Raw genomic sequence first — 10,149 nt, forward strand, 5'->3', positions numbered from 1 at the left:
TGCACCAACATTAAATTATGATATGTGCCATGCTCACTCTAAGAGCAAGGCATTGTACTCCCAGACCCATTTCCTTGCAGGGTGAGAATCTGAGAAAACTGTACTTCCTCCCGCCCCAAACTCTGAGTTGGTTGACATACTTTAGAATTATTTGGTCCTAGCTGTAAGTAGTCCAACTTTCTTTCAAGAAAATGAACACATATGCCAAATTCCAAGTCATATTTTCATTAGACAATTCTACTGGATTAGATTTATTATACATATTGATTACATATTAGAATATATTTTACTTGGAGTAAGGATTTGTGTATCTTTCCTCGGGTACACAGCAATATATTCTTTTCTTCTATGTTTCCTCCTCAAAGAGGAACACTTTACTTTGTACAGACCCTTTTTTAGATTATATTTCTTTTCTTTAACAGCCTGTAGTCATTATTTTATCATTTTCTAGCTTGAGGTACTGCAAATGAGAAATTTAATGCTGTTTTGGCTTCTTGTTTCTTTGCAAATAACATGTTCTTTCTGTAGATAACTTTGTAAATTTTTCTCTTTATTCTTGAACTTCAAATATATCTCTAAGATATAGACTAGTACATTCCACTGTGCTATAGGCTCAGCAAGCACTTTCAACACTAGAGTTTAGGTCTCTTGGTACTTCAAGTTAGGAAAGCATTATTTATAATAATAAATACTAAAATTTTAAGGATTACTTTTCCTCTATCTTTCCTGTGTTTCTCGGTTTGGGATTTTTTTTTTTTTTAATTTAAATGAAGAGTGTCCTTGATATGTCCTACAACTCTTCATTTGTGTTTTATTACTTCCTTTTTGATATTGACTGATTCATTGATTCATTGATCTTTAGAGGTGTTTATTAAAAAGTACACCTGTACACCTGCCCCTAGGCCCCTGTTCTCAGGATTGCAAGTATCAGGGATGCCTCTGTAAGGTCAGAGATACAGGTTTACTTTTACCTTTAGGCTTTCGGACAAGTGCTAAAAAGAGGCCAGAGCGATTCCTGCTTCTAGAGAATGTGGAAGCAGGGGCCTACAGAGGCAAGCAGTAGGGGTAAAGGCCCTTGATCAAGGAGTTACTGATCTAGCAGCAAGTGTCCAGCATCTACAGTGCCCCAAGGCAGCAAGTGTTTCTCCTCCAAGGTCTGTTAGCTGAATATTTGGGGACCAGCAGGTGCTGAGGTGTCCCTGGTCAGCACTGAGTTAAGAGAATTGTGTGGAGGGTTGTGTTTCTACCAGACCCCTTTCCCTTTCTGGACAATGTGTAGATGTGCCCTGCCTGACCTCTCCTTCTCTCCATAGTCATCGTGCAGGGAGGCAGGGACCAGGCAGGGCTCAGGCAGGTTCCCTCACTGCTGTTCTTTGGCTTTAAAGGGGGTGGGCTTGAGTCCAGGAAAGATTTAAGAGGGTGGCTGATGGGAAAGGAGTGCTGCGCTTGTTTCCTTATTGTCCCCACCCCATCTGCCTGCCATAAAGTGAGCCCTGGTCCTGCTGCCCACTGGGAGCCAGGCCACAGTGCCCTCCACGACATTAGTGAACAATCGGGTCTATAAGGGGCACACAGCCTGGGATCCCTCTGCCTCCACCCGACCCTGTGACCCTTGGGCTCCTATTACTTCTTTTTAAAATCCTCTACTGTGAATTTTTCCCATTTGATATCACAGGACTTTAGTTCATTATTAGCAATGGTTCTCTTCTGCAAATTAATATTTTGCTCTAATTGCATCACTCTGATGTTTCATTTCTTTTGTTGTTGAAATTCTTGTTTTTGCTTTTACTATGTTAGCTCCATAGGTGCCATCTGTCCTAGTTTTTTTTTTTTTTTTTTTTTTTTTTTTTTTTTAAGAATTTACTTATTGATTGATGAGAGATACACAGAGAGAGGCAGAGGGAGAAGCAGGCTCCATGCAAGAAGCCCGACGTGGGACTCCATCCTGGATCCCAGGGTCACGCCCTGAGCCAAAGGCAGACGCTCAACCGCTGAGCCACCCAGGTGTCCCTGTCCTAGTTATTTATCTTGGTCTTTGTCCTTTTCATGGCTCAATATCTCTACAAGGAGTTTACATATGTATCTTTAAATCTACTCTCGGATATGTATTTCTTCAGGATGCATACAGATCAGACTCTTTGGTCTAGTATCATATGGTGTAAAATCAAGAGTATTGCTGTGATTTTGTTTGGTTTTGCTTCTCATGTATTTAATTTTGTTTACTCATTCAGTGCACTTGTGTACTTTTTGCTAAGACATCAGGGACAGACTTCTCTGTACTGTGCTGTGAGGGGTGTTTTGTTTTGTTTTATTGTTTGTTTCCTAGATATACATGGAGAAAGCTCTTCTTTTTTTTTTTTTTTTTTTTTTTTTTTTTTTTTTTTTGTGGGAGTAGGGTGGGGAGGGAGAAAGCATTCTTATCTCAGGCCCTCATTCTGGGACTAATTCAGTTCATATGAGCAGTTCACTTCCAGATCTTACCAGCATTAGCAAGTCAGGAATGTTCTCCAAATTATTCCCATAACAAACCAGCTGGTAGAGACTCCCAGACAGATCCAAAGGCCCCTGACAGCTGGACTCTTTTAGGGAGCCATCAATTTCCTGGTTTTTGTCCCAAAGGGCAGGCAAGGATATTTCTCTGCTGATGGTCCTCTGTCTCTCACCCAGCGCTCCTCAGATAAAACCTCACAGTAGAAAAGTAGAAAGAGATGGTGCTCTGTTGGCCTGCCTGGTCTGAAAAGATATTACACAGCTTCGGTTACATACCATTTGGAACTCACCATCTGCTGGACTGTGATAATTAGCCCAGCTTGGATACTGAAATCTGAAGCTCTGTAAATTTTGGATAATGTCAAGAAAGGGAGAGAAAAGAAGAAGAAAAACCAAGAAGCATATGCTACCAAAGCCATAAAAAGTTAAATAATAGAAGGCCAGGACTGTATTTAAAATCATTCTGAAGAATATATGCCCTTTCTTGATCAATTTTCTTTATTTACAGAGTATGTAAAGTTCCAATTTTTCATGTCACACCTACTGAGGAAATTTTTTTTCACTTGCTTAATATCCTGTCTTAGGACATGAAAAGTTCAGAGGAATTTTACTGGTGATGAAATAAATTAATACAGAAACTAACGGTCAACGTCTTGTACCTAGTCTTCTATCCATGCAGGAACACAAATAAAATGAAATACAAAATATACTTAATAAATATGAATCACACATTTACACAGTCATTATATGGCCTCTCCTGTGCACATGTTTAAGAAATATTGTAGGAAAGCTTATATGAAGAAATTGCAAAATGGCCCTTTGCTCTAGTATAAGAAAGCTTCTAGCCTTCTGTCCAAGACATATTAAGTCTTAAATGTGGCTTTGGATTACTGTTTAAAAACATAGATGTAAACAATATAAAACCATCAACTCCTGTATTTTGAAACTTGGTACCAAAACAAATATAGGCATCATTTTAAGAGTTATTGTTGTACAATAAAACTTACATAGGTTTTGAATTTGGAGAGTCTTGGGCTGGAATCCTAAAATCATTGTTTATGTAAAGATTTGGCTGCATTATTTGTTTAGAATGCAGGTCCCTAGCCCCACACGTATTTTGATTCAGTTTATCTAGGACGGGATACGAATGGTTTATAGAGGAGTGACCATGTAACTTATTATTTGAGTTGGATCATTTTTTTTAATCTTTTTTTTAAAATTTTTTTATTATTTATTTATGATAGTCATACAGAGAGAGAGAGAGAGGCAGAGACACAGGCAGAGGGAGAAGCAGGCTCCATGCACTGGGACCCTGACGTGGGACTCGATCCTCGGTCTCCAGGATCGCGCCCTGGGCGAAAGGCAGGCGCCAAACTGCTGCGCCTCCCAGGGATCCCTGAGCTGGATCATTTTTGAAAGTGAATGGAGAAGCATTAATATTTAAGCCCGGGCAAATCTGACCATGTGGTCAAGCACAGAGTACAACTGAAAAGCCTTGCCTTACTAATTTTTGGATCTTTGGCAAGGTGTTCTAAAATGGGAATGTGAATACCTGACTCATAGAGCCTTAGGGAAATCAAATTAAGAGACTAATTAAAGAACATTACTGATGAAAACAAAGTAGTATTTTAAAATGTTTCTTCTTTTTTATCTTGTGTTTAAATAAGCAAAAGAAGTTAATGTGTACTACCCATGTGCCTACACAGAACAAATCTCTGGCTGGACACTGCTTTCTTCTCTCTGTTGTGTTGAACGTTCACCTAATCCAAAAATGCTCCTTCTCTGGAAAATTGTAAAAAATGTTGAATTTTCACATATTACTGTAATATCTTTCCTGTAACTCAGAAGGTGTGTTTTGTTCCATACAGAAGTAGTGAGAATGCCCCTGACCCTGCCTCTTGGTCCAGAGGAGCCCTTTCTATGCCCTCATCAGCATCAAGTCTTCTATGAAAACAAAGCCCTTTATAGGGAGGCTTGAGTATGGTCCAAGACAGAAGAGCAGATCCAGTGCCCTCTTTTCTATCTCTTCTCTTTTACAGGCACATGTACAGACTATCTCACCACTTCTTTGTTCTACCAAAGGAAAAAAAAAAAAAAAGTATACATAAAAGTTTAAGTAAATAGAGATCTACAAGTTAATCACACCAGTTGCCCAATGTCACATGCAATGATGCAAATCTGCCCAGCTAAAATTAGAGTTATATGCCTTTGTTTCTGTTTCCTTTATTTTGAGGTCAGGAGACTTTCTTTGATCAGCTAATGAGAGACCCGGTGTATTAAAACAATTAAAAGGCAATCAGTATGACTAGATTTTAGTAATGAAGGGCCTGACTTGTTTACCAATCCCTTTTCAGTTTTTTCCTTAACTAGCACGTTCAGTTATAACCGTTGATGTGCTGGCTGTACCACAGGATAAGCCTTGTCCTGACTAGGCATCAGGTGAAGACTAAGATTTGTGATGCTGCTGGAAGTGTGGTGTTGGAGGGAGCAGCAGTAACTTCAACCTACTGATTCCCCCAGTGTTATCCTAATCCTCAACCTTCATTCTTCACTTAACTGTTCAAGTTAAAATTCCTTGGTAGAACTGAATATTCTCTCCCCAGCAGTCAAGTCATGGCCCTAAAACATGCACAAATCTTAACCACTCCAATTCTCTAAATTCTTTATGTTATTCCCTCTCTGATCATTCAACCTGTAGCTAAATGTCTATTCTTAAAAAACTAACCCCAAAATCCATAATATCATGGACTGCCCCCAACGCTAATCCATTCTCGTCCTAGAACCTCCTGTTTGTCTGCTTAAAACATGGGATGTATTTCTTTGAATGCCATAGCTTTTGTGACTCATGGTTAAGTTCATGTTGAATCACTGGGTGCTGTATTTTGAAACAAAGTCTTCCTTGCAGGAGAACCTCTGTCATGCTATGCCTATGGCATTACCCCCAATCCTTTTATCTAATCATAAGTGGTTCTTTTCCTTCTCATTGGCAACACAGCTAAAGGTGAAATATTATTCATTTTAAAGCTACAAAAATTCTACTGCATATTTCTCTTTAATTTTTGTTTGCTCTTTCCATTAATTGTATAGGATAAATTAAAGAATTAATGAATAAATGATTACCTTGCCTCTTCTTATTTTATAGTTGCCTCTTTGTCTATGAAACCCAGTGCTACCAGATGACATGAAAATCTATTCTTAAGAGTATGAATTGTATTCCCCCAGCCCAAATGACTATAGTTTCAGTTTAAAACAAAACTAAACTAAACTAAATGGGGATAGGAAAGAGTTTAAAAAAAAAAAAAAAAAGTGAGACTAAACCCCTGGCCTAATATTCAAATCTACGCCCTTTCAATTTGCTTAAGAAGCTCTGTCCATGGTGCTGTCAGAGGAAAACCAAAACAAGTTTTATGCAAGCAAATAAGTTTATGGCCTAATGAATGCCATGCAGCCATACTGATATTCTCTGCTATCATCAAAGCTTGAGAATGGATCTGACTTTGGGGATGAAATGCCTTACCTAATTTTCAAGTATGTCTAATGGTAAGGCATCTGACACATGCTCAAACAACTATAGGAAACAGATACATGGCTCTTCCTAAGAAAGAAAAAATGAAAAAAGAAATTGTGAATAGTAAATGCCACATGTGGACCCCAGTAGAATAGGGAAGATGTTAATGTTAATCTTCGGTCACTATGGCAATCCTCCTGTCATTCAACTATGTTCCTAATTCTCATTTCCCAGAATTAGAAATCAAAATTCTATGTGAAGAGAGCTCCCCCTAACCAAATTATGTAATTACATAAACAAACAATTTAAATATCAGTGAAAAACAAAAGAGAAGTTAGCTGAAAAGATAAATTTGTATATGTATTATCTGTTTTTAAGTCAGCTGATTCATCCGGGCTCCCTGCATGGAGCCTGCTTCTCCCTCTGCCTGTGTCTCTGCCTCTCTTTCTCTCTCTCTCTCTCTGTCTGTCTCTCATGAATAAATAAATAAAATCTCTAAAAAAAAAAGTCAGCTGATTTCTTGAGTCACAAAGTTAATGAATGGTCAGGTTGGATAGATACTAAACTGCATAACTGATTTTATCTTAGAAGCTTTTGACGTTTATATTATTTTTGGTGAGGTGTTAATTTTAAATATTGCTTTTTTGGCATTTTTTAAGTATTTCAACAGGAAAAAAGATTGGTATATATTTGTCGTTGCTCATATGACTTGAATCATAATCATCACTTTAAGTTTGTATAACTCCAGGAACTTGTCCATTTAGATATCTTTATGTCCACCATATGATTTATCATAAGAAGATATTTCTGGGAGAATTAGATAACTATAGAAAGAAGCAGGATGAGACTTAGAAACAAATTAGCTAGACTCTACAAAATGCAGAATGGCAGACATTTATTTGCATTTGAAACTCCCCAAATATAGTTAAAGACATTGGTCATAAATGTATATTTTTAATTTTTAAAAAAATTTATTCATGAGAGACACAAAGAGAGGCAGAAACATAGGCAGAGGGAGAAGCAGACTCCCTGCAAGGAGCCCTATATGGGACTCGATCCCAGGACCCTGGGATCACACTTTGAGCCAAAGGCAGATACTCAGCCACTGAGCCACCCAGGCGTCCCATAAATGTATGTTTTGATAAAATATTTCTTAAGGTGAGTCTGGCACTGTTTGAAGCAATGTTCTCCTTTTTCTTCATTTAAAGACACTCTTTGTTTCAATATCACATGACCTTTCCAAACACATCATTTTTCTATAATGTGACAAATCTAGATTATAGTCACTCAATTAAATTCAACATATAGTTGCTGAGCATGTTCTGAGTCCAATTTGTGAGATTATAAATTTCACTAGGGTTTTGTTATTTCCTTCAAGGTACTTTAATAATAGGGAAAAAAACCCTAATATTAAGGAAAATTCTGTAAACTAATAAAAATACAAAGTGAATTAGGAAAGAAATAATAAAAGTTCAATAAGGTTTTTGTAGAAGAATGCATCTCCAGCTGAGAGGAGGGGATTGGGAACATTTTTATGAATACTAGGATATTTAACATATGATATAAAAGATGGATTCGATTCTGGAAGGAAAGTCATGCTGGGCAGAGAAATCAGTAAGAAGTAGCATAGAGAAGTAAAACAAGGTCTCTCTTCAGGTAATGACAATTTGTGTTTATTTGTAAGCCCTCAGCATCAGGCTTAGTAAACAGATTATGAAAAAGTGCTTGAATCATTCATTAAAGAAAGCCATGAATTCATATCCTGGTTTATTGTTCTCAAAGTGACTTGGCTTTCGGCTTTTGCTTTCATACAAAAATAGATTTTGAGTAAAACTATTTTGCAATGTTTTTTTTCTTTCTGTTTTCCTTCCCACGTTTGGAAGCAATAGAGAGACAACGTAGTGGGCAGATGGAGAAGCAAATATCAACTCTCTTACCAAATAAATCTGGCTTTGGAACGATTCCTAAAGCTGAGAGCTAGAATTAGGCTGACTTGCCCACCTCACGGAAATCAGGAGTCATCAGGGATGTTCTCCCCTAATATGGATAATGTATTTTTTTTCCTTTTAATGCACCAGATCAGTTCCTGCCTTGTGCTACAGGCCTCTCTCTCCGGATTCATGGTCTCAAGAGAAGTCAGGACTCCTCTGTCCTCATTTGGCTGAACCATTTCATGTCTTGCCATCATTCTTGTCACTTTTCTTATTTGTGTTCAGGCACCACTTAACAATTCTAGGTGTATTTTAAATGTTAAGATCAGAACTAAGAAAGGCACAAAAGCATCTTTTGAATTTATAGCTAATTAAAAACTTCTCAGTTATTCAGACCAGAGACCGAGGAGAAATCTTTATCCTATGCATCAGAGTTACCTAAGGAGTTAGTTATTAAGTATTTATGCTGACCTAGTGAATGATTTTTGCTCCCTGACAGTAGGAGTATTCAGGTGGAGAAAGTACAGCAACTTGGCTGTTTAGCTGAGTGTTAGGACCTTAACCTGTGTGCTCAGCCTCACTTCACGTAGAAAATATTAAAGCACTTTTCATATCCTCCCTTCTACCATTATTTCCCCACCCTATTTCCTATAATCACATTCAGATCTTCTTAGAACCTTAATAAGCTTATCATATATATTATATATATGATTTATATATATTATATATCATATATATGATCATATATATGATTTATATATTATAGACATATTTTATAATATATATGACATTTTCCTGTCTTTTTTTAGGGAGTCATTAATTAACGCCATAATTTTCCTGATGAACAAAAGAAAAAAAGTAACATTCCCATTATGCTTTTCGTGAACAGGTTATACTGTATTCCCAAAATCTTCTGTTGTTCTACCCCATAATCTGGAGATGGAAAAAAAAATTGAAGCCACTGTGTCACACTGAAGCTATGATAGTTGATATTTAGTTTCCATCTCTTATTTGATGGACAGCCTGAGGACTGTCTAGTCATGATGAGCCCATTAAATCCTTCATGGGCATTTTAAAATGCTTTTTTCAGAGAATCATTGGCTTCAACAAGATTCATTTGAAGTTGTCCTTTAGATATCAATGACTTAGAGTCATCAGTTATACCAGCCACACACTTTAAACCAATGTTGTGAGGTGAGGCAGGTGTTTTATGGACCAAATTATATCTTTCAACACCTACAACCTAAAATTCTTTGCCTCTTCTCAGAGAAGAATTATGAAATTATCTTATGTAGGATTTTCCAGGATATTACTTTCAAACTGGAAAATCTTCTGCCCCCTTGGAGGGTCCTACATAGATCATGTACACAAATACATACTTCACTGTGTATTCTAAAATTTTGGTTTTTATTGTACAATGTTATTCTTAGCTTGATCAATATAAATCAGAAACAATATAATTATCTTTCAACCCTCAGAAAATGTGTAAATGTGTCCCTGCATATCTCTAGATAATTTGGATAGAGTACTGGCTAATGGAGGAAGGTACTGAAAACATAATTACAAAGAGTACATCAATTTGACTATTCCCTTGCTTCTTTAATATGCTCCTGCAATCACAATATCTATGGCTCTTGTTTTTCTTTCACCAAGACACTTATCAGCTTTTAATAAAGCAGTTCTCATGCTGAGAGCTGTGTATGTGTGTGTGTGTGTATGTGTGTGTGTGTAAGTGAGGGAGAGACCAGGTGATGATCTGTAGAATCCCCACATCACTTGGCACTGAGGATGCTGCCCATCTGTTTCTATTTTGTTTGCTGTTGTCTCTTAGTGCAAACCTCAGGACATCTTTCCTAAATATACTCCCTGGTGTTTTCCTGTTACCACCAAACTCTGAAACCACATAGAGTTCAACACCGTCCTTTCATGAAGCTAAATATATCTTACAATTTTGAGATCCTCTGTGACTCCATTCAATAGTGAAGTGGATCTTCAATTGTAAAAGGCCGAGTAGGCTCTCTGGAAGTCAGAACAGGAGCCATAATGCACAAATCTCTACTGCTATGATTTTTTCTTTCATATTTTATATAGGTAGCATAATATTTAACATGCTTGAAGTGCCAAATCAAAAGTTTTGCTTTCTTTTGTCTTTCTTTGATCTTATAAAAATACATTTGAGGAGAAAGATTACATTTTAAGCCCTTTTGTGATACATTTAAC

The sequence above is a fragment of the Canis aureus genome, chromosome 11 (genome assembly GCF_053574225.1).
Source record: "Canis aureus isolate CA01 chromosome 11, VMU_Caureus_v.1.0, whole genome shotgun sequence".
Classification (NCBI taxonomy): Eukaryota; Metazoa; Chordata; class Mammalia; order Carnivora; family Canidae; genus Canis; species Canis aureus.